The sequence below is a fragment of the Vombatus ursinus genome, unplaced genomic scaffold, assembly GCF_900497805.2.
Source record: "Vombatus ursinus unplaced genomic scaffold, bare-nosed wombat genome assembly UNPS02014802.1, whole genome shotgun sequence".
Lineage (NCBI taxonomy): Eukaryota > Metazoa > Chordata > Mammalia > Diprotodontia > Vombatidae > Vombatus > Vombatus ursinus.
The window spans coordinates 3431168-3457096 of record NW_020954580.1 but is presented as its reverse complement, the minus strand read 5'-3'; positions in this window follow the sequence as shown (position 1 = coordinate 3457096).

Sequence of the window (25929 nt, the reverse complement as noted above, 5' to 3'; positions counted from 1 at the left end):
CTATCTATCTATCTATCTATCTATCTATCTATCTATCTATCTATCTACATACAAACATATAATTTTTCCCTCCAACTACCCTAATACTGACAAAGGTCTCATGAGTTACAAACATCATCTTTCTGTGCAGGAATTTAAACAGTTCAACCTAAATAAGTCTCTTATGATTTCTCTTTCCTGTTTACCTCTTCATGTTCCACTTGAGTCTTGTATTTGAAAGTAAATTTTTTTATTCAGCTCTGGTCTTTTCATTAAGAATGCTTGAAAGTCCTCTATTTCATGGACTGACCATTTTTTCCCCTGAAGGATTATACTCAATTTTGCTGGGTAGGTGATTCTTGCTTGTAATCCTATCTCCTTTGCCCTCTGGAATATTATATTCCATGCCCTGCAGTCCCTTAATGTAGAAGCTGCTAGATCTTGTGTTATCCTGATTGTGTTTCCACAATACTTAAATTGTTTCTTTCTGGCTGCTTGTAATATTTTCTCCTTGACCTGGGAACTCTGGAATTTGGCTACAATATTCCTAGGAGTTTTCCTTTGAGGATCTCTTTCAGGAGGAGATTGGTGGATTCTTTCCATTTCTATTTTGTCCTCTGTTTCTAAAATATCAGGGCAGTTTTCCTTGCTAATTTCTTGAAAGATGATGTGTAGGCTCTTTTTTTGATCATGGCTTTCAGATAGTCCAATAATTTTTAAAATCTCTCTCCTGGATCTATTTTCCAGGTCAGTTGTTTTTCCAATGAGATATTTCACCTTGTTTTCTAATTTTTCATTCTTTTGGATTTGTTTTACAGTGTCTTGATTTCTCATAAAGTCACTAACATCCACTTGCTCTATTCCAATTTTTAAGGAAGTATTTTCTTCAGTAAGCTTTTGGACTTCCTTTTCCATTTGTCCAATTTTGCTGTTTAGGGCATTCTTCTCTTCATTGGCTTTTTGAACCTCTTTTGCCATTTGGGTTAGACTATTTTTTAAGGTGTTATTTTCTTCAGTATTTTTTTGGGTCTCCTTTAGCAAGCTGTTGACTTGTTTTTCATTCTTGCATCACTCTCATTTCTCTTTCCAGTTTTTCCTCTGCTTCTCTTACTAGATTTTCAAAATCCCTTTTGAGCTCTTCCAAGGCCTGGGACTGATTTATATTTTTCTTGGAGGTTCTGGATGTAGGAGCTTTGACTTTGTTGTCTTCTTCTGGTGGTATGTTTTGATCTTCTTTGTCACTAAAGTAAGATAATATAGTCTGACTCTTTTTGCTCTGCTTACTCATGATCCTGGCCAATTATTTGAGTTTTAAACTCTTTGTTAAGGTAAGAGTCTGCTTCCAATGTGGAGAATGTACTGTCCCAAGCTTCAGGGGTTTGTACAGCTGTTTTCAGAGATACTTCTGGGGACCTGAAAATTTTCAGTTCTTCCAAGGTGGTATGACAAGGGGCGAGTTGTTTCCTGTCCACTGCCACAACAAGCTCCACCATGCCAGCATTCCTCCTCGCCCCAAGACCTCCTCTCAGAACTGTGATCCAGATCCGAGCATGGGCAAAGCAAGAAATTCCTGGCTCAGCACTGGCAAAGAGATCCCTGCAATCCCCCTCTGATCAGCCACTTGATTCCCCCTCAGTCTGTGGGTGGGAAGCTCAGGAGGCAGCCACTGACCCGGGCTGTGCTCAGGACTTCAGGCTGAGACCTAGCTTCTCTCTCACCATAGTCACAGACATTTCCCACTGACCTTCTAAGTTGTCTTTGGCATTCATGGGTTGAGAAATCTGTAAACCACCACAGCTGCCGGTGATTCAGTCCTCTGAGGCCTACTCCAGGTTCACTGCAGCCTGCATGCTGCATGCAGCATGCCAAACTGCGTTCCTCTCCCCACCTGGTGCGATATACCTTTCTGATCAATCATCTAGGTTATCTTGGCCTGTATTTGATGAACAGAGAACCAAGGTCTTATCACTCACACAAGTTCTCCATCATGGAGTTATTTCTGATTTTCCCCTGTCTTTCACACCTCTCCTCTCTATGCCCAGTTAGTTACAGTGTCTTGTTGATTCTATAACTATAAAATCTCATGGCTCTGTTCCTTTCCCTCCATTCACATATCCACTGCCCTGATTCTAGACCAGGGCTAAGCAAACTATAGCTCTATGGCCATACAAAAATAAGCATCAGGCCAGATTTGGCTCTCAGGACATAACTTGAAGACCCCTGTTCTAGACTGATTGCACATTATCACCTTTCACGTATACTGTGCTCCAGCCAAAACTGTCCCATTTGTTGTTCCCAAAACTCAGCACTCTTATCTCCCACTTTGCAGGCTATCCTTAGAATGATTTCTTAGAATTCATGGCTTCCTTCAAGGCTTAGCTAATGTGCCAGTTGTCATGAGAAGCCTCTCCTGATTTCCTGAATTGATAACTTTTTATTTCCAGAGGTATCCACCCTTGACTCCTATGCTGAAAAGAGATGTTTGATGACACCTTGTACCTTCTTATTGGTTTTTACTAGAATGGATGTTTGAGGTTTACTTCAATCCATAAGTAAAACCAGCATCTCCTTTTTTGGGTTGTTGCTGTCGTGCAGACATTTTAGTCATGTCCAACTCTCCATGAGCACATTTGGGGTTTTCTTGGCAAAGATAATGGAGTGTTTTGCAATTTTCTTCTTCATCTCATTTTATTGATCAAGAAACTGAGGCAAACAGGGTTAAGTCACTTGCCCAGGGTCACCTAGCTAGTAAGTGTCTGAGGCTGGATTTGAATTCAGCAAGATGAGTCTTCCTGACTCCAGGTTTGGCACTCTATCTGCCACCTAGCCTCCCACATCTCCTCTGTAGGATTCTTCTTTGAGATAGACATGAGTAGTGTGCTATGAAAAAAGTATTGTATCTATATACAGAGAACCTGGGCTTAAATCTAGTCATATTACCTTTGTTAAGTCACTGCTATTTAATCATCATTTGACTTAGATAAATTGCTTCATCTCTCCAGGGTCTGAATAGATCAGTTCTTAATCCAGGGTCTGAGAACTTTATAAAAATGTATTTTGATAATTATTCAATATAATTGGCTTCCTCTGTAAACCTATGTATTTTGCTTTATGCATGTAAAATTATATTCTGAGAAGGGGTCCATTGGCTTCACTAGGCTGACAAAGGGGCCCTTTGAAATAAACATACAATATAATATATTATCTATTATATAATGTATAATATACATATCATATATTACATACATATATTATATAATATATAATAGACAATATACTATATACAATAATGAAATAAGCATTAAACATGTAAAGAATCCCTCAGAAATGCTTTCTAAGGTCCTTTCTAGTTTGAAATCCCATTTTCCTGTGTCTCCTCTAGAACAGAGGATTCAATAATATACTTCTCCAGGGTAAAATTATTACTTTTGCAAGAAAGTTCTTATCAAAATTAATGTTTTCCAAGCCAAATCATGATAATTAATTGTAATGACTGCTCTTACATTATACTATCTCTCTACTCTCCCTCTGCTGCTTTGTCTGGTTTTCACACCACAGAACAAGATCCCTCCTGTCCTCCTCCCCTTTCCCGCCTCCTTTTGTGTGTTGAATCCCCTCATTAGACTGTAAACTTCTTGAAGACAAGGACACTGTCATTCAGTCATTTCAGTTGTTTCAGTCCTGTCTGACTATTTGAGACCTCATTTGGCATTTTCACAGGATAATTTTTCTTTTTTAAAAATATTATTTAACATTTTATTTTTCCCAATTACATGTAAAAACAATTTTAACATTTTTCATCAAAACTTGACTTCCAAATTCTCCTCCCCCACCCATAGAGAATGCAAGCAATTTGACATAGGGTATATAACACACGGGTAGTCATACATCTTTTTATTAATTGTATCTCCAGCACTTTGCATGGTGCATGTCAGGTAATAGAGATGCAGTGGAAGACCTTGGCCATCTCCAGTCACCCTGATGGATATCTGTCCACTGGACCCAGATGGCTTCAGAGGAGAAAGTGAAGCTGGTGACTCCCTCCCTCACTCACATCCAGATCAATTGGAAGTCATGTCAACATCTCCCCAGTGTCATGGTCCTATTCGAGAAAGAAGGACAAAACCACAAGATACTAATAAATGTTTATTGGATTAGAAATGGTGCCATATAAGAGATGGAGATGATATAAGGAGAAGCAATCACAATTTGATTTTTCTTCTGAAACATTTACTTTGTCTTCTTGTTGTTTTAATGATTCCTTTTGTGGTGTATATGTTTGCTCTGTGTCATTATCATTTACAAATAACGCTCCCCACCCAACACACAACTGATTGAATCTGCCCTTGAAAAAATAAAAAGTTTAGAAAAAAATAATATAATAGACACATATAACAGCACATGGAATGTTGCACACCTCTCATTTCCTATCTCTTTGACAAAATGGTCACATATTGCCTCTTGTCTTCTCTGGGGTCAAGATTGGTCATTATAATTACATAAAGCTTAACCGCATTTTTTGTTCTTTTCATTTATGATTTTGAAGTCATTGTATGTATTATTTTCCTCATTATGCTTAACTTACCCTGCATCATATGATCATAGATTTAGAGCTGGAGGATATCTAGTCCAATTTTCTCATTTTATAGATAAAGAAACTGAGGCTGAAAGTTTAAGTCACTTGCCCATGTCCACATACACAGGTTTTATTTTTGTTTTGTTTTGTTTTTTAGCTAGGCAATGGGGTTAAGTGACTCACCCAGGGTCACAGAGCTAGTAAGTGTTACATGTCTGAGGCCAGATTTGAACTCAGGTTCTTCTGAATACAGGGCCAGTGCTTTATTCACTAAGCCACCTAGCTGCTTAGACAGTTTTGAAAGTAAAATTTGAATTTGGGTCTTTCTTACTCCAAGCGCAGTTCTCTATCCACTGCGCCATCCATCAATTTAAAGTCTTCTATTACATCTCTGAGTTCCTTATACTTGTCCTTTTAATTATTATCATTAATATTGACATCAATATTAAAAACAATAACAAGCATACATACCTTGTCAAGATTTGAAAACCTCTTTATGTATGTTCTGTTCTTTAATCTTTACAAGCACTCTTCTAGGTAGGTGCTACTGTTATCTCCATTTCTCAGGTGAGAAAAATGGGAGTTGCAGAGATTAGGTGGATTGCACAGTCACCGAGCTAATAAGTTTCTGAGACACAATTTGAACTCAAGTCATCCTGACTCTAAAACCTGAGCTCTACCTCTGAGAATCACAATCTGTTTAGTTATTGCCAAAATTATGGGTATGTACTTTGCTTTCAGTTCTGAAATGGTGCCTTTCCTTCATGCCTAAACTATTTGGCAATCATAATGAGAGAACTTTGGAAGGCATGTTGGCTGTTTAAGACCACTAGAGGACTACTCAGCATGTCATTTCCCTCCACCCCCATCCCAATGCAGTATAAATGCAGCCTTAGGGTCCCTGGAAAGAAAGTCAAAACCACTTGCAAAGGTGCCTAATTTACAACTAACCACTGGAAGAATATGAGATACAGGATCAGAGCATGTTAAAAAATAAAAAAAGACATAAATGGACTCAAAAAAAAAAAAACCCAACACATAAACAAGCACAAATTGATCTGCTACCAAGCCTTCAGAGGACATTCACACACAGTTATCCAAGGTGGCTGAAGTTAATTAGGGAAGGCTTCCTGGAGGTGACTTTTGATCAGGATTTTAAAGGAAGGAAGACATGTAGGTGAAGACATGCCAGCATTTCATTAGTCCTTAGTAATGTAAAACAGAAAGTGTTTAATTACTAATTCAGTTTCCTGAGGGTTTTCAGCAAATAAGAATTTAAGAAAGTAATTAGGATCTGCAAAAGTGAAAGTAATTTTAAAAAATAATGCACAGTTTGGCAGGCTTTAAATAGAACAAGCAATATTTATAGTGCTTGATGATAATGGAGCTAGCAAATGATTGATTAATTTCAGCTAAGAGAGTATTTAACTTTTGAAAACATTTTAAAAGTTCCTTTTTGAATACGTCACAGCCTATATGATACTGCAGAATCTGGCAAGCAATTACATAGGAAGTAGATATAATTAGCTTACATTTGGGTTGGCCTTTTAACTGAAAAAAAAAAAAGAACCATCAAAATACAGATCTTTTACCAAGGGGCTTTTTAGACCACAAAGCTCGTTTCCATTTTTTTTTGTTTGTTTGCTTTTCAGGATTTTCTGAGAATCTAGCAGAAATGGCAACTCTTTTTTTAATAGACTCTCTTCCTCTTGTATATCCCCTTGTTGGAAGGTACTCCCTGTATAGGCAGACAGGTGGTAGGTGGGATAGGCTGAATATGTGAAAGAATAGTCAGATTCATAATTTGTAGAATAGTATTTAACCTGTTGACAGATATTTTATTTTCCTTACTAAACATGCTATATACATTAACTTCAGTGGATCTCAGATTTCCTCTCTCATGGGAAGGTTGATGGGGGAAAGTCTATCTTGAAGAAAGTTAATCCTTTCCAGTGATACATATATACATACATACACACATACATATATACTTCTATATACATATCTACTTATGTATGTGTATGTGTATGTATTATACATACATATTTATAGACACACACACATGCCCCTCCCAAACTAGGAGGTGCCAACCTACCATTAGATTACCCCAGACCCATGAGTAACTTCTAGATTCCCCCTAAGGTTCAGCTCTAATATCTATTATCTAATTTGTCTATATCACAAAGAGAGATGCCCTTGCCCACATGGGAGGCCCCATAAGGTAGTAAGATTATTCCAGTGCTGTGCACCTAAGTGAGGGGATCACCTGGGCTGAGACCTGTGAAGGTTCCCTATTACTTAGAACATTTCAAGTCTAGGAAGAGACTCATCCAGAGAGAGCTTCAGGTTCATACAGGAGGAAAAATATACAGTTAAGTAATCATTATCTTTCACTGCTTCTATCCCATGGAGGAGAAGAATCAGCCCATGACGAGGTGGGTTGGAGAGGCAATGGCATTGATCTTTTATGAACTTGAGTAAGCTTCATACACATTTTCTAGCACAATTTTTTTTAGTGTAAGCAGAGAGCCTGCCTCATGAGTAACCTTTGTCACACTCCTTTCCTATATATGTTCATTCTCATTCAGTGGCATATGAATTATTTAGTACAAATCAAAATAATTAAATTCAATAAACTTTGCAACTTTTTATATCTTAAAAAACTTTTGATATGCAGTGTCATCTTATTTCTACAATCACTTTACCTGATTTAGTTCATATTTCATCATACAACAAAGAAAAAAAAAAGAGGACGTCTCTCTTATAGCTATAGATACTCTATCCTGCTGCAATCCATTGCAATGGAATTCAGGACAAGTCTCTGCGTGAAAATATTCAGCAATCTTAGTGAAATAGGGTTCTTGGATAAGTTTCAATCTTTAAGCAGTGGTGGCTGCTTTCCTTCATGGGGCAGAAGCAGAGAAAGATTATTTCCCCTCTGCCCCTCAGAACAATAAGAAGAAAATGGATAAAGATTTGAAATAGTAGTTAAGACAGAGTGTTCTATCTAATTGTACATAAGAGTTTGAATTATTTCAAAGAGTTTTCTAAAAGACAAACTCAACAATACTTAGTACAAAGTATCATGCTTGGTGATATTTGTAGTGTTGTTATCCTGGGCTTTTAAGTGCTAGATAACATAGATACAAAAAGTTGGTATAGAGATAAGGAGGGGAAAAACTTCTTATATCCTTCTCAGCTGGTTATATGACATAGGGGTGAGGCCTACCTGCTCAGAATATTTCAGCTTATTTCTAATGGTCTCATAGGTGTTAAAATTGCAAAGCCTGAAGAGAAAATGACAGTACTGTAGTATTATTATTTTGTAATGTTTTCCTTTGGGCCTCAATTTTGGTGACCACATTTTTATCCTCCAAATTATTTACCTTTCCTTACTTAGAGTTGGTAAATTGAGCTTTTTAGGGATTCTTAACCTCTACGTTTTATGGAACTCTTTGGCAGTCTAGTGAAGCTTATTGTCAGAATATAATTTTTAAATGCACAAAATGCAATAAAAATATATGTGATAGAAATAGATATGTAAAAAACTTAATTATATTGAATAAGTTAACAAATTATACATTAAAAAAGTTAACTCTAGGGTAAGAACCTTTGCTAGAATGAAAAATTCATTGAAAGCTGTAACAGTTATTTTTTTATTCCTTGCAACATATTTTCTTTTTTATTGTGAACTTAACAATAGTCAACAAGCATAAACAGTTCAATAAATGAAGAACAAAAAAAATTGGGTTGTATCCTTATTTTTCCACGTTCCTTCCAACATTTGTTTCTTTCCCCTTCAATCGTTTTAGCCAACTTGATAGGTATAAAATGCTATCTCAAGGTTATTTTAAATTTACATTTCTTTAATCAATAATGGTTGTGAGCATTTTTTTTCACATGACTACATTGTTTTGATTTCTTTGTTGGAAAACTGCTTGTTTATATCCTTTGATCATTTATAAATTGGGGAAAGACATATTCTTATAGATTTTACAAATTCCTTTATATACTTGATATACAAGACCTTAATCTGAGAAACTATGATTCCCCACCCCCCAATTTTCTGTTTTCCTTCTGGTCTTGGCTACATTTGTTTTATTTGTACAAAACTTTTTAAATTTAATGTAATCAAAATTGTCCATTTTATACTTCACTCTGCTGCTTTATTGCTTGTTTATTCATAAATTGACCACCTGTCCATAAGTCTGATAAAAAATGTGTTCCATGTTCTTCAAATTTTCTCATAATATCTTTCTTTATATCTAGGTCATGTATCCATTTTGATCTTATCTTGGTTGATGGTATAAGATATTGGTCTATGTCCAATTTCTGCCCCATCGATTTGCAATTTTCCCAACAATTCTTTGAAATAATGAATTATTATTCCCCAAACTTAATTTTTACACTTGTCAAATACAAGGTTACTATATTCATTTAGTGATGTAAATTGTATGTCTATTCTGTTCCCTTCATTTACCTTTCTATTTCTTGGCCAGTTCCAGATAGTTTTGATAGTTACTATTTTATAATATAGTTTAAGATCTGGTACTGCCAAACCTCCTTCCTTTACATTGTTTTCATTAGTTTCTTTGATATTCTTGGCTTTTTGTTCTTCCAAACCAATTTGGTTATTTTTTTTCCTAATTCAGTAAAATCTTTTTGGTAATTTAACTGGGATGACATTAAATATGAAAATTAAGTAAAATTGTCATTTTTATTATATTGGTCAAGCCTACCCATGAACAATTAACATTTCTCTAAATATTTAAATCTGATTTTATTTGTATAAATTTTTTTGAAAATAATTTTGTTTATATACTCCCTGGCTTTATTTTGGCAGGTATACTTTCAGGTATTTTATACAGTCTAGAGTTATTTTCAATGAAGTATCTCTTCCAATCTTTGCTTGTAGGGCTTTGTTCATGATATATAGAAATGCTGATGATTTAAGGAACTGTGAACTGATCTAACCACTTTGGAGAGCAATCTGGAATTATGCTCAAAGAGTTATTAAACTATCCATACCCTTTGCCCTAGCAATACCACTACTAGGTCAGTTCCCAAAGATGATTAAGGAAAAAGGAAAAGAACTTACGTGTTCTAAAATGTTTCTGGCTTTTTGCGGTGGCAAAGAACTGGAAATCACAGGGATGCCTGTCAACTGGGGAGTGGCTGAACAAGTTGTGGTATCTGATTGTAATGAAATACTACTGTACTATAAGAAATGATGAGCTCATTCATCATGGGCAGACTTGCATGAAATAATGAAGAATGAAATGAGCAGAACTAAGAGAATGTTGTATACAGTAACAGGAATATAGTTTTAAGAACAACTTTGAGTGAATAAGTCATTTTAACTATTATAAATTCCCAAGTTAACTACAAAGGACCTATGAAGGGAGATACCATCTACATTCAGAGAAAGAACTGATAGCTAGAAGTATGTATAGATTGATTTTACATATATGTATGTTTGTGCATATACATACATACATATATACATATATGTGTATATATATACATTTATATGTGTATATATACACATATATTCATGTCTAATGGGAGCTATCTCTGGAGTTGGGGGGGAGGGAAGGAAAAATTAAAAAAGGAAACTTACATGATAACATTATTATATATTTAAAAGGAATAGCAAGTTGTATATAATAGATTTGCAGTTTCATGTGCAATCATCTCATATTTTTTTCAAATTCTTTTCCTCCCCCCACCCACAAACTGAGAAAAAAAGCAATATGATATTGATTATGTATGTGAAGTCATGCAAAACATATTCCATATTAGCCATGTTACCAAAAAGCAAGAAAAAATATAATTTGTACTCAGAATTCATCAGTTCTCTTTCTGGAGGTAGAGAGTATTTTTCATCATAAATCCTTTGGAATTGTCTTAATTATTGTATTGGTCAGAGTAGCTAAATCTTTCACTTGAGATCATCATTACGCTATAGCTGTTACTGTATACAATGATCTCCTGCTTTTGTTCACTTCATTTGCATCAGTTAATATAGGCTTTCCCATTTTTTTTCTGAAAACATCTTTCTTACATTTCTTATAGAACAATAGGCCATCAAAACCTTGTGCCACAACTTGTTCAGTCATTCCTCCATTGATTTCCCCTTCGATTTCCAATTCTTTGCCTCCACAAAAAGAACTGATATATTTTTGTACATCTAGGTACTTTTCCTTTTTTTTTTTTTTGATCTCTTTGGGATTTAGAACCTCCACTCTAAAAACTCTTCATTATATGCCTCTTTTATGTGAGAAAATTTCCCCTGTTCATCCTCTCCTTCCCCCTTCTCCCAGTGCATCTCTTTTCCTCACTCTTCATTTTTGCGGAGCGCATGCTAACCTAATCAACTCACACCCATGCCCACTATTTATGTAGACCCTTTCTAACTGCCCTAATAATGATAAAGTCCTTAGTAGCTACATGTATCATCTTCCCATAAAGGAATATAAACAGTTTAACTTTGTTGAGTCTCTTATGAATTATCTTTTATGTTTACCTTTTTAGATTTCTCTTGACTTGTGTTCGAATATCACTTTTTCTATTCAGCTCTGGTCTTTTCAGCAGAAATGCTTGAAACTTCTCTATTTCATTAAATATCTATTTTCCCCTGAAGGATTATACTCAATTTTTATGGGTAGGTGATTCTTGGTTGCAATTCTAGTTCTTTTGCCTTTTGGAATATAATATTCCAAAACCTCTGCTCCTTTAATGTGGAAACTGTCACATTGTGTATGATCCTGACTATGGTGCCATGATATTTAAACTGTTTCTTTCTGGCTGCTTGCAATATTTTCTCATTGACCTGGGAGCTCTGGAATTTGGTTATAATATTCCTGGGAGTTTTCATTTTGGGATCTCTTTAAGGAGGTGATTAGAAAGGAGTATTTCTTACTTTCATGTAATTAATTTCTTTCTTTTTAGTTTTTAACTTTTGCTTCCATAAGATTTTGAGTTTTAAATTTTCTCCCCCTCCCTCCTCTCCCCCCTCCCCAAGAAGGCATGCAATCTGATATAGGCTCTACTTGTACATTCATATTAAGCATATTTTTCACGTTAATCATGATGTAAAGAATTAGAACTAATGGGAGGAGCCAGAAGAAAGAAGAAACAAAACAACAAAAGAAAAGGGGAACAAATAGTATGGTTCTATCTGTATTCAGACTCCATAGTTCTTTCTCTGGATGTGGACAGCATTTTCCATCATGAGGCTTTTGGAATTGTTTTAGATCCTTGCATTACTGAGAAGAGCTAAGTCTATCAAAGTCAGTTATTGCACAATGTGGCTGTTACTGTGTACAATGTTCTCCTGGTTCTGCTCATTTCACTCATCATCAGTTCATATAAGTCTTTCCAGGTTTTTCTGAAGTCTGCCTGCTCATCATTTATTATAGCACAATAGTATTACATTACATTCCTATACCACAACTTGTTCAGGTATTCCTCAATTGTTGGGTATACCCACAGTCTACCATTTTTTTCACCATGAAAAAAGAGCTGCTATAAATATTTTTGTACATGTGTATCAGATTCTTTCAATTTAGATTTTACTCTTTGTATCTAAGATACTGGGACAGTTTCCTTTCAAAATTTTTGGAAATATGATATTTAGGCTCCTTTTTTTTATCATGGCCTTCAGGTAGTTCAATAATCCTTAAATCATCTCCGCTTGATTTATTTTCCCGGTCAGTTGTTTCTTCCAATGAAATAGTTCAAATTTTCCTTTATTTTTTCATTCAACTTTGTTCATTGTTTCTTAAAATCACATAAAGGCATTAGCTTCCACTTGTCGAATTATCATATTTAAGTGATTATTTTCTTCAGTGAGCTTTTGTACCTCTTTTTCCTTTTGACCAATTCTGTTTTTAAGGAGTTATTTTCTTCAGTGAATTTTTGTGCCTCTTTAACCAAGCTGTTAATTATTTTTTTCATAATTTTATTCCATTAGTCTCCTTCATTTTCCCAATTTTTCCTCTACCAATCATATTTCTTTAATTCTTCCAGGAATTTTCATTAAGCTTGTGTCCAGTTAGCATATTTTGAGGCTTTGCTTAATTGATTTCACATTGTTCTTCCAAGTTTGTTTTGGTCTTCTTTGCCACCATAGTGCCTTTTTAATGGTCAAATTATTTATTATTATTATTATTTTGGTGTTTACTCATTTTCCCCATCTATTTCTTGACTTTGAGCTTTATGTTAATGTTGAGATCCATTCACCTCAGGGTTGGAAGGCATTTTTTCAAGTTTTAGGCTTTTTTCATTCTGTTGTTTGCAAAGCTAGTTCTGAGAGTTTGCAAGTTTTTCTTGCTTACAAGCTGATATGATCTGAGGAGAGGTGTGGTCATTGCTTTCTTTGTTTGGACTCTGGTCTTTACAAGGAAGAGCCCCTGCTGTACCTCAGCCTCAAGTCCTGATGCTCCTCTTGGCTCTGGAACTAAGACCAGGGCCCCTTCTCCCCTGTATCTGCAAGTTAGAACTGTGACCAGGGTCCCTGCTTCCTTGTTACTGACCACAAAGAGCTCCACTACATCTTGGAATAGTGACTCAAAACTGTATAGGAGTAAGAGTTGCTAATCAGCATCAGTTTCACCAAAGGCCAAGAGAGGGTCACCTGTAATGTATTTCTGACCAGTTGTCCAATCCCTTTCCTGTCTCTGGGCTGAGAACTGCAGAAGCTGCTGCTGCTTCTGCTGGCACAGAGGTCCACTTGGTACTACTTCCAGTTAAACTCCAGGCAGACTTCCACCCTGGTTTCAGACATCTCCTAAGGATCTTCAAAGTTCCCTTTGGCTGGAAAAAAATGTTTTAATCTGACTTTTTGTTGGCATTGTTGTTCCAAAATTTGATTTGAGGCATTATTTTTAAGTTGTTTGAAAGACAATGTTGACAGAATTAGGCTAGGTTGCTGCCTGTACTCCACAATCTTGGCTCTGCCTTCTTTTTTTACCTCTTGCAATAATCTTCTCATAAATCTCCCTGCCTTAAGTCTCTCTCCACTCTAATCCATCTTCCATTCAGCTGCCATGGTAATTTTTTTCTAAAGTTCTGGTGAATCCACATCAGTTCCCTCTTCAATGAACAGCAGTGACTATTATCTTCAAGGGGAAAAAAAATCTCTGGCATATAAAGGTCTTTATAACAAGGCTATCTTCAAAACTTTCTACCCTTCATATACCTAACTCTCCTCTACTCAGTCTATGATCAATTTATACTAGCCTGCTTTCACTTCCTTGCATACAATATTATATTTTGCACCGGATGTTCCCCAAGCCTGAAACATTCTTCTTCCTAACCTCTTGCTCATAGTTTTCCTAGCTTCCTTCAAGGCTCAGTTCAAATCATATTCTCTACAAGAGACTTTTATGGCTCCTTTAACCTTTAATGCCTCCCCCTTTTAGATTATCTTCATTCTCTCTCTCTCTCCCTCTCTCTCTCTCTCTCTCTTTCTCCCCCCCTCACATACACACACACACGCGCGCACACACACACACACACACACACACACACACACACACACACACATGCTCCTTAAATACAGGGACTGTTTTTTTTTTAATTTGTGCAGTTATCACTTAGTATAGTACCTATAACATAGTAAGCACTTAGTAAATGCTTGTTGGCTGAATAAAATATATATATTATATATATATATAATCTAAAGAAATTAAGAAAGGCAAGTAACTAGAGAGGTATTAATTTCTCATGGGTTTAATATTCCAATATACTAATAATAATAATAATTAAAATAAAAATTATAATTTTACCTGAATTACTTTAAGGGTTACTACTACCAATCAAACTATCAAGGGGTTACTTAATAAGCAGATAAAGTAATAACAAAATTCATTGGGAACAATGAATAGTCTGGAACCTCAAGGAAAACAATGAAAAAAAAATGAAAGGGGTATGTACAGACTTCAAACTACATTACAAAACAGTAATCGTCAAAATTAAATTTTCTACAAATTTTCATTTTTTAACTTGTTAATGGAAAAAATGACTAATTTAAAGAAAACCTGGTCTTGTGAGTTATTTTTTTAATTCATTAGTGGAAAAAATAACTAAAAAACCTTAGTCTTGTGAGTTCTTGAGCAAATAATATTTTGAATAAGTGATATTTATTTACTAGCCAAAAACACAAATTCCTGGAGTAATGAGTATTCAAAATACTTTTTTTTTTAGAAGACTGAAAAGCATTTAGACAGAATATAGATTTAGAGAAGCATCTTATGCTATGTATCACAAGAGTCACGCTGTGGATGTCCCCCAGAGCTCTTTCTCTTCCCCTCTACACTATTTCACTTGGTAATCTAATCAGCTCTTATGATTACAACTATCTTGTCTATGCTGATGATTCTCAGATCACTTATAACTATTCTCAGATCACTTATGTAACATCTCCTAACCTCCAGACTGGCATCTTTAACCATCAATGGCATCACACATGGGATGTCCCATAGACATTTTAAACTCAAGAAGTCCAAAAACTCAACTTATTATCTTTTTCCCAGACTCTCCTCCCCTTCCAAACTTCTCTATTGCTGTTGAAGGCACCAGTCTCCTCCAAGTCAGTATGGCTCAGTACCTTGGTGTTATCCTTGTCTCCGTATTCTCTCACCCATCCCTGATCTCATGTCTAATCTGTTGGCAAAGCCTTTGATTTTATCTTTGTAAAATCTCCCCTACATGCTCCCTTCTGTTCTCTGACACTAATACCACCCTGCTCTAGAATCCCATCACCTCATACCTGAATTATTACAACAGTCTGCTGGTGGTCTCATCTTGACTCTCTCCTCACTCCAATCCATTCACCACTCAGCTGTCAAATTAATCTTCCTAAAGCAAAGACCAGATCATGTAACCCCTCTCCTTAACAAACTCCAGTGTCTCCCTATCATTTTCAAGATCAAATAGAAAATTTTCTGGCATTCAAAGCCTGGCCCTTTCCTAGATTTTTTATCTTCATATACCTTATTATCCACAAAATGCCCTGAGAGTCCAGTGAAATTGGTATCCTTCATATTCTTCAATGACACTCCATCTCTAGATCCTGGGGATTTTTCATTGGGTATCCCCTGTTCCTGGAATTATTTTCCTGCTGTTGGCTTCCCTGGTTTTCTTCAAGTCATAGCAAAAATATTATCTTCTTTGAGAAGTTTTTCCTAATACTCCATGTTTCTAGTATCTCCCCTTTATTTATTTTCTTTAATCTATGTTGGTTATAGCTTGTTTTCATAACATAATTGTTTTCACGCTGTCTTCTCCATTAGACTCTGAGTTCCTCAAGAGCAGAGATTCTTTTTTTGACAATTTTTTTTGGTGAAACAATTGGGGTCAAGTGTCTAGACCTGAGTTACACAGCTAGTGAGTGTTATGTGTCTGAGACCATATTTGAACTCATGTCCTCCTGACTCCAGGACCAGTGCTCTATTCACTGTGCCACCTAGCTGCCCCTTTGCCTTTCTTTCTATCACCAGTGCTTAGCATATTATCTGGCACAGAGTAGATACTTATAAATGTTTACTAATTGAAAAATGATTATATAATTTAAAAATTATGAGATAACTTCATTTAAAAATCATATTAGAATAGATAGGTTTTTCATAAATATTGAGTATAGAGGAGGGTGGGAGTGGGGAAAGGGATGGATTCTTAACCAAACAAGGGTTCAGGTTGATTTTAAAAGAGGAAAGATTCAATATATGCTGCATAATTTTTTAAAAGTCTATGAAAAGTCATTACAGATAAGATAAGAAAGGAAACTAAGTGAGGAAAAACAAATCTTTGTGTCAACTATTTGTCTCAAAAGTCAGATCTCTGATACATCCATCTATCTCTCTTTCTCCATACACACACACACACACACACACACAGGCACAGACATACACATATGCACACGCACAAACTATATAATTAACTCAATGGTATAAGATCAGGAGCAAGATAAACAATCAAAATATTTCAATTAAAAAAATTGAAATTTATTAAGAACTACATGAAATAGTTGCTAACCATTCATAATACAAAAACATCCAAGTTTAAAAAGCTCTGAAGTTTTATGTAATACTGAGTAAACTGATAAAAATGATTTTAAAAAGGGAAAATCAATACTGAAGAAATTGCAGGAAGATAGAGGCTCACTAAAAGTTTATGGAGATGTGAATTAGAGAGCAATTTATAATTCTTTGAGAAATACAATAAAGTGACTTCTGTGTTCAAAACCTTTATCCAGAGAAACCTCTACCAGGTGTTTTGCAAAGACATCAAATATATGTATGTATGTATGTATGTATGTATGTATGTATGTATGTGTGTGTGTGTATATATATATGTATATGTACGTATATTCATAGCAGAACTTTCTGTATTAGCTAAAAACTAGAAACAAAGTTGGTGTCCATTGATATGGGAATTACTTAATGAATTATGGCCTATGAATGCAGTGGAATATGATTGTATGATCAAAAATGACAAATAAAAGGAATTCAGAGGAACATGGGAAGCTGTATATAACAATAAAAATAGCAGCTCACATTTACATAGCGCTTTCAAGTTTGCTAAGTGATTTACATTCATTATCTCACCTGATCTCACAGTAGGAACTGAGACAATGTGAAGTAAGCAGAACCAGAATAAAATGCACAATGATTAAGATAATGAAATAGAAAAGAACAGCAAAATGAAATCCAATGCTGAATAATTGTAATGATAACTCTTGTCCCAAGATAAGATATGAGGAATCATCTACCCCCCCTTTTTGTTGAAGAGGTGTTATCCATGAGTACAGAATATTTTCTACAGTAGCAGGTGTGGTAACTGTTGCTTGATTTTGCTTAACTATTTTTGTAGATTTTTTTCTAGAAGGATTACTTTGATAGGGGTGTAGTAAAACTGGTAAAACTCTAATTTTAAAATAAGATCTCAATAAAGCATTTAAAAATCCAAATATGCAAGGAATAATAGAATGCAGTCATATGTCTGTTTGTTTTTAAAGCAAGAAAGCTGAAAATCTACTGGGGTATATATTATTTCTCACCCTTATTTCATGGGGAAAAAATATTTTACATTAGGCCATGTTGACTAGGAGGGAGGACATTTACATTCTGGTCCTCTTCTGCCACAAACAGCATTACCTGAGATTAACCATTTCTTCTTTTTGAGACAGTTTCATCATCTATACAATGAAGAGCTCAGTTTAGCTCAGCTCTAAGGCCATTTCTAGCTCTATGAAATATTCAATATCTGTTAAGTACTTTGCAAACCTTAAAGTGATATATAAATGTTAGCTAATATTATTATTGTTAAATATGCCATTCTCTGAATTTATAGATCTACTCTTCTCTTAAGCAAGTATCCCTTCTTACATTTAAAGTCATAACAACAATGAATATTGGGCCCAGGACTATTCCTAGAAGTTGCAGAACTCAGGAAAAATCTTACTATGTGTTTTATTAATTTTTTAAAAATATCATTGAAGTCAAATTTAGAGTATGCATATATTGGTATAAGATTTAAATGGACATTGAGGGCCATCTCAAAGGAAAGAGGTCAAAAAGAGAAACATATGACCTAATCATGAGGGACAAGAGACAGTTTAAGATTGCCTATATGGTTTAAAGTTCTTAGGAATTTTTGTGTGCCCCTAAGTCACCTCCTCTCCATCTGGACACCCTTCCTGTATCACTGTTGAACAGTGTCCCTCCCAATAGTTAGACTTAGGGCTTATAATTTGATTAGTCACCCCTACTGATAGCTCTTTTTAGATTTATTTCAGAACCTGTAAGTCTACCTTATTCTTTCCCACTGATGTTGTATCTTATAAAAACAAACAAAAAAAAGTATGTGATACTGCAAATGTAAATTTATTGAATTCCTCCATTTTAATTAGTTTTTTTCTCATATTTTGTCTGAAAAGCAAAGCCTTTTTTAATGAAATTATAAAATACAAGCAAATGTTACATGGCATTTTTATCACCTGCTCACTTGAGATCGAAAGTCTAATTCTATGGCACCTAAAACTATTCTAAAATTTTTAACTGCCATATTAAAACTGTAATTTTTATCCCAAATCTTTGGTAGAGCTATAATTTATTTCAATGAAATAAAGGAATGCAGATGGTGATTTAACACCACATTTCAACATTTTATGGCATCGAGATATTATTATAGTGATTATATCACTGTTTGAAGTATGGAATATGGAGCAGATTAGCTACAGTCTCAACTAAGAAACCCAACAAGGCTAAACTTTCCATCTGAGAGTTCACCTCATAACTCCTAATAACTATTGGAGACACACACATATCTCTCTTGGGTTTTTAGAAGGAAAACAATTCCAGTTGCTGCATGTGGGTCATTATAAAGTTGTATTAGATGGATTTAGCTTGCAATGTTAATGGTTCTATTACTTGAGTTCTGTGACAAAGATAATATTTACACTATAATCTTGTTCCTGCATTTTTCCATAATATTTATTAATTTTTGCCCCAAATAGTATTTTCAATTCCATAAATTTTCCATATGAATCCACCACTTAGTGAGGTTCCTAGATTATATTGTTTTAGCTTTGTTCTTCATCTCAAATAAAAATATAGATTATCTTTCTAGGCTTATTATGCTGACTATTTACAACCTGTTCATAAAATGTTCCCTTTCCTGTTATACATTAGACCCTGCTACTTTCTCTCCTCAACTTTCTTCTCCTTTAGTTTCAACTCAATATTTAGCTCAGGCAGCTGGTTGGAATTTATTATTCCAGGTACTTTTTTTTTAAACTAGTTTCAGCAATTACTACTGACTAAGCTCTCTCCAAGAGTGAAGTTGCCAGTAGATCACAGCAGTAATCAATGGGAAATAATTAGGCAGTGTCTGGGTCTGTGACCTTCTTTGAATATTACTAAAAAAAAATTAAGCTAACCCTCTGTGTTGCATGTTCTTACTAAGGATCATCAGAGAAGAGCCCTACCAATAAACCAAATAAATTTCAGCAGTGAAATTCAGAGAAAAAATCAGTTGAACTGTCAAAAGAGGAACCTTGAAAAGAAACTACAGGCTTTTGAAGGTCAAGTCTCAGTGTGGCATAATTTTTACCATCTGTGTTCAAGCTAGTAGGATTCTAAGACTGTCATATGCAGTCTCTCCACTGAAAATAATAGACAAGAAAAAAAAAGCCTACCCAACAGGGAGCCTGAATGTCATTAGCTGTATAGAAAATGAAAATGCTACAGTGTACAAACTCAAGGTGACCCTTAATTTTCCTTCCCCTTGACCTATGTCCATCTACAGATAGTTTCAGAAAAGCAGTGCCATGGTGAATCAAAATAATTCAGTGTCCAATGAAATGTTACACTACCGAAGCAGGCTAGAAAACTAGGCAACAAAAGCCTGTGTGATCAATCAACCATGATATCGCCATGTTACACAGGCAAGAAGGATCAACCTTTCTCTCTGAGAAAGGGGAAAGGAAAAAAAAAAGCATGAGGACTGAGGAATTAATTTAGGGGCTTAATTCCATTTTCTTTAGATTCAAAAAAAGGATGAGGTCTAGAAAGTTGGGAAGATGATTATAGTCATCCCAAAATTCTTTCATTTTGCTTATAACTAGAAGTATGACCTTATAAGGATATTCCATGTTATGCATGCATATGCATATTGAGGGTTGATATGTACTTGGATATCATTCTTAGTGATGAAGATAATTCATAGAAGTCTCATTTTTATAGGATGCTGTCATAAATATATTACATAAATGGAAAGTGACTGAGCAATACAGAAGATTTTAAATCATCTTGTGATTCATGGTAGAAAGGAAAACTGAACTAAGAGTCAGAAGATGTGGATGGGAATCCCAATCACTGCTTAGGATCTGTTCAACCTTTATTAAGTTATATAGCTGCTCTGTGTCTCGTTTTCCTCATTGGCAAACTCTTGGAGTTGAACAAAATACCATTTGAGCTTTCTTCCTTTTCTGAAGCTGTGAAAAGCTTTACATTGTTTCAATTAGACTTTTGTTTCATAATTTGCTGATTAAAGCAAAAAGAGGTGGATATGTTGGGTATTTTATTTCAAGCCATTTAAATAAAATAAAACATTTTCAAAATATTCTCATAGGTAATAGCAGGCTTCCAATTTTCTTGAAAACTCATTTGTACAGAATAGCCTTAGTCCTGACCCATTCTGTAAAAAATGGAATTTTCTTGTAGTAAAATGCTATCATGTTTTATCTGAGAAGTGCAAAGTGGCTCAGATATAATTGTACTCAGAAATACATACATAACTAAGATGCAATTTACACAGTCTATGAAAATGGATGCAATTCCACAAAACACGAAGCTTGCATATTATAAAAATATTGAACAATTATGGCAGGATTATGATTATTACTAGTATCTATTGCCATTGTTATTTTTATTTAAAAATCCAGAGAGAAAAGAAATTTTATAAAGTGTGCTGAAACACAAACATCCTGGATGAAGCAAACAATTAACTTATGATTTATATTCACCACCATATGTCAATGAAGCATAGTGATTTGGGGTAAAGCAACACCAGACAAAAATCCACTCTGCTGCTCTAGCCACCACCTCCCAGGAAAAATAGATTCCATAAAAACAGAGACATAAAAAATAATCACACTCTCCAAATGCTAGTTAATAAAATGCTCCACCTCTTTAGGAGAAGGAGAGATTGTATTTGTATTCATTAGGGTGACCTAACCACTCACTTGGATGCTTTATTATGCCTCTCCTGCGTGATGTAATAACTTTAACACATGAAAATAAAGCAAGTAAATTACATTGATCTCTCTCCATATATACACACACCCTTTGTTTCTTTTTTCCTTCTATTTCTCTCTTTCTTTTTTCTTCCTCCCTTCCTTCCTTCCTTCCTTCTTTTCTTTCTTTTTCTTTATTTCTCCTCTTAACATTTCTTAGCCTCTTTCTGCTTTTGTTGTTGCTGTGTATCTCTTTCTTTGTCTCTCTCTTCCTCTCCATGTCTCTATGTCTGTCTTTTTGTTTCTATTTGTGTCTCTGTCTCTCTCTCTCTGTGTCTCTCTCTGTGTCTCTATTTTTCTTTCTCTCTGTCCCTGTCTCTCTGTTAAGATCATGAAGTATCTAGGTGGTACAGTAAATAAAGTGCTGAATCTAAAGTAAGGAAGTCTTAACTTCAAATATAGTCTCAAATACTTATTCACTATGAATTCCTGAAAAAAAAATTAACTTCTATCTGCCTCAGTTCTCTCATCTATAAAGGGTATAAAAAGCACCTAATTCATAAACCTAAGGTTTATGTGAGGACAAAATCAAGACAGTCCTTGTAAAGTGATTTGCAAATGTCAAAACATTATTAAACACAAATTACCATTATGTTAATATTGATAAAAGATTTTTTTAATAAGTAGAACCACAGAGATCAAGCTGCTCAATGACCTTCATTCTTATTTTTAAAAAATTGCCTGAAATGGCAATTTATTCATTGAATATATTTATTGAAATATAAAACATGCAATATTTATTGAAATATAAAACATGCCTTTCAAGGTTTCTATAAAAGAGGGTTCTCTATAGATAGATGGTGCAATACTTCAGATGCTTCTCTCTCGATGATATTTTACTAATTGTATCAAGCCTTTTAATATTACAAGTCTTTCTCATTCAAATCCATGTTTATTCCTTAGAAACTTTTAACAATGAACTTAAGAAAAACTAAATTCTTGAAAAATGTAAATTATTCATTCTACTGATAGACACTTTGATTAATTGAAGTTGAAACAGCAAAATAAGAAGATAGAAATATTGCATGGGATAAAAGCAACATTTAAAAAATGAGAATTCATAAACCTGCTACTCCCCTTCAGCATCTTCACCCTCTATATACTTAGGTCTACACCATACCATGTGCTGAATACTGTCAGCACAAATACTTTCTCAGAAAGAAAGTACTTTCTGATGAAAATGAGAATCTCAGGAACTCCACATATATTATGGAAAAATATCAACAAATGTCTGATTATTTCAAAAGACAAATTTTGAAAGACTTTTGAAAGATAATATATAGAATGAAATTAAGTTAGAAATAAGAGTTCTCAATTTAGCATTATGAGACAGTCATAAAGATAGAAAAAATAATAATAATTATGATGTCAAATATCTCCAAATAAATAGAGACTCTGAAAAACTGAATGACAAATTTGGAATGTAAAAACTAGAAGTGGAAGAATATCTATCAGAAGGGAAGTAAAAGTCAAAAACAATAAAAGACACAAATTCTACGAAAGATAAAGTAACTAATCCTGTAAATAGGATGCACCGAGGTGCATGTAAACTAAAGATTACAGTTTTTAAAAACTGAAAATATAAAAACCCTACATGCCATTCTGCAAGACTGTTTTTGTCTATATGTAAATAAGCCAGAATATTTGAATATTAAAAAAAATCAGGTAGTGATTGATTTAATAAACAGTTTATCATGAGAGAAAAGTCCATGCTAAAATATTCAAAATATGTATAGATTATATTCCACAATTTTAATAATTAACAACATACTTTATAGATTAACATCTATGAAGGAATATAATTTGAATAATGTAAAGTTACTTCTATAGCTTTAAAAATCAGAGAAGAGAATAAAATTGCATATTTCAAAAATAGAATAGTATATTCCAAAAGAGCTCAACCTCCAACAAAAAGTAATATATCCTGTAAAGCTAAGCTAAGCATAATAATTGAGAAAAGAGATTTATAAATGCAAAGACTTTTGAGGCATTCTTAAAGAAGGAAAAATGAGAGGAGTGCCTTTGATTTGGAAATATGCCAAAAAGAAACATGAGAAAATTATTTTTTACAATTGTCAAGAGAAGACTAAATAATGAAATCTGTTCTCTGGTGTATTTAGTTTATAATTCAAAGGAAAAAAAGAAATCATTCAAAACAATGGATAAAACAAAGATGAAATAGGGATAATGAATGAGACAAAAAAAGGGCAAAAATGATTAAAGATTTAAGAGAAGCTTTAAAAATCAAATGATGGGAATTAAATGTTCTAATTCATAGTTCATGGGTTAGATTCTGTGACTTTTCTCTAAGCAAATCAATATAATTTATATGAGATAACAGTGGGGATTTGCTTAAATAGATAGAGTGGAGGTAAGAGATGGATAAGAACTACATATATAGTTTGTTGAATCCATTAGAGAAGAGAAAAAGGAAATTAATTTCTTTATTCTCTCAACACAAGAGAGAATGTGGGAGGAAAAGATTAAATCAATGGGAGGTTAGAAGGTGAGATAGAAAAAGTAGGTGAAATCTTACTTTGGAAATGAAAAAGAGAAAGTACCACTAAAGAATATTCCCATTATGAGTCAGTATATATCTGTAATAAGAGACAGAATCATTATAATATATTTGATCTTAGAGAAAATTTGCATCTTAAGAGACCTCCTTCTCCATGAATAAGCTATACTTGCTGTAACTGCATTCCACCCTAGCAGGTAAAATGTATGAGTGCTGAGGGTAGTCACTCACCAGGGTGGTAGAGAGCACACAGAAAGAGAGATAGGGTACTCTGGCCTTAGGATAAATAAGTGATTATGGTAAAGTTATTATGGAGGGGAAAAAATGAAATTTGGGGAATGTAAAATTATATATTCTAGAAACTTTAATTTTATGAGAGGTAAACAGAGAATTGATAATGAAAATGAAATGGCTACAAATTGGAGAATAGAGGTCAGAATATGCTAGCAGGGGAGAGGCATAAAGAATACAAATTAAATGGAAACTTCTTGGAAAAGGGAAGTCACAAAAGAATGTTTCCTTAATTAAAAGAGTCTTAGGTAAGTGAAGAGTTTTCAAACTATACATATAGCTAGGCAGAGCAAGATAGGAATAAAGAATAACAAATATATGATAAAAAAGAAATAAAATAAAATAAATTCAAAAAACTTGTGATAATATATGCAAATAAGAATCAAGGGAAAGTCATAAAAATACTATGTGGAAATAGACTAGCATCAAAGTAGTGAAAGAAAAGAAGAGAAAACTCTGACTTAAAAATAGAAAAAAATATAAAAATCAAAACAAAAAATTAAATGAAAAAACCCACAAACCTGATAATCAAAATCTTAAATATGAATGGATCAAGTAATCCAATTAAAGAAAAGAGAGTGACCAAATAAATAAGAAAGCAAACACCAATCATTAGCTATAAATAAGAAACACATATAAGGAATCAAAACATGAATGATACAAATTAGACCCTGAAACAAAATTTACCATGAATGAGATATGCAAAAGGGGGAATAAGCTGATTCTTTGAGAATCATTCTTTGCTCCCCACTTTTATGTTACAACTTTACTATATATTCTTCACTGAATCATTTAACATAGGTAGTCTCTCCATTGGTACAGGTAGTACCTACCTATATATTTCTTCTAACTTTTTTAGTTTATGGATTTTTAACATCACATTCATTTCTCAATACAGGGAAAGGAAATATAGGTCCTATGACTTCATTTATTCTTATTCAGTTGGTTCAGTCTTGTCTGACTCTTCCTGATTGCATTTGGGATTTTCTTTGCAAAGATACTAGAATGGTTTGCTATTTCCTTCTTCAGCTCATTTTACAGATGAAGAAACTGAGGCCAACAGGGTTAAGTGACTTGTCTAAGATCATACAGCTAGTAAGTGTCTGAGGCTGTATTTGAAGTCGTCTTCCTGATTCCAGGCCTTAGTAGAGATCTCTCTGTCTCTTTTTCTCTCTCTCTTCATAATATACATATAGACACACAAATACATACATACATACATACATACATATATATGTTTGTGTATGTATTTGTGTGTGTATACTTGACTATTGAGCAGAATCAGTTCTAAATGGTTATTCAAATTACATATACAAGGTAACAATAGCATAAAAAGAACAATACCCCTCAAGTTAATCTACAGATTTAATAATATACTAAACTACCAAAGGAATATTTTACAAAGTCAGATTAAAATAGTAACAGAATTAGTTTGGAGAAATAAGGGATCAGAGCATAGAGTAAAATAATGAAAAAAAGTTAAGATGAAAGAGGAATCTCAAACTGTGTTTTAAGTAGTAAGTAACAAAATTTGATAATATTAGTAATTGATAGTAATAAATATCAGTTATTTGATATTGATTTAAAATGAAAAGTAAATCAATGGTACAGATTAGAGAAAGGATCAGAAATAATTTATTTTAACAACTCAGTGTTGGATAGACCTGAAAACACAAATTACTTAGCAAATTATTCGAGAACTTCTGAGAAAACTAGGAAGCAGTCCGGCAGAAATTCGACTTAGACTCTCATCTTAGACTATAT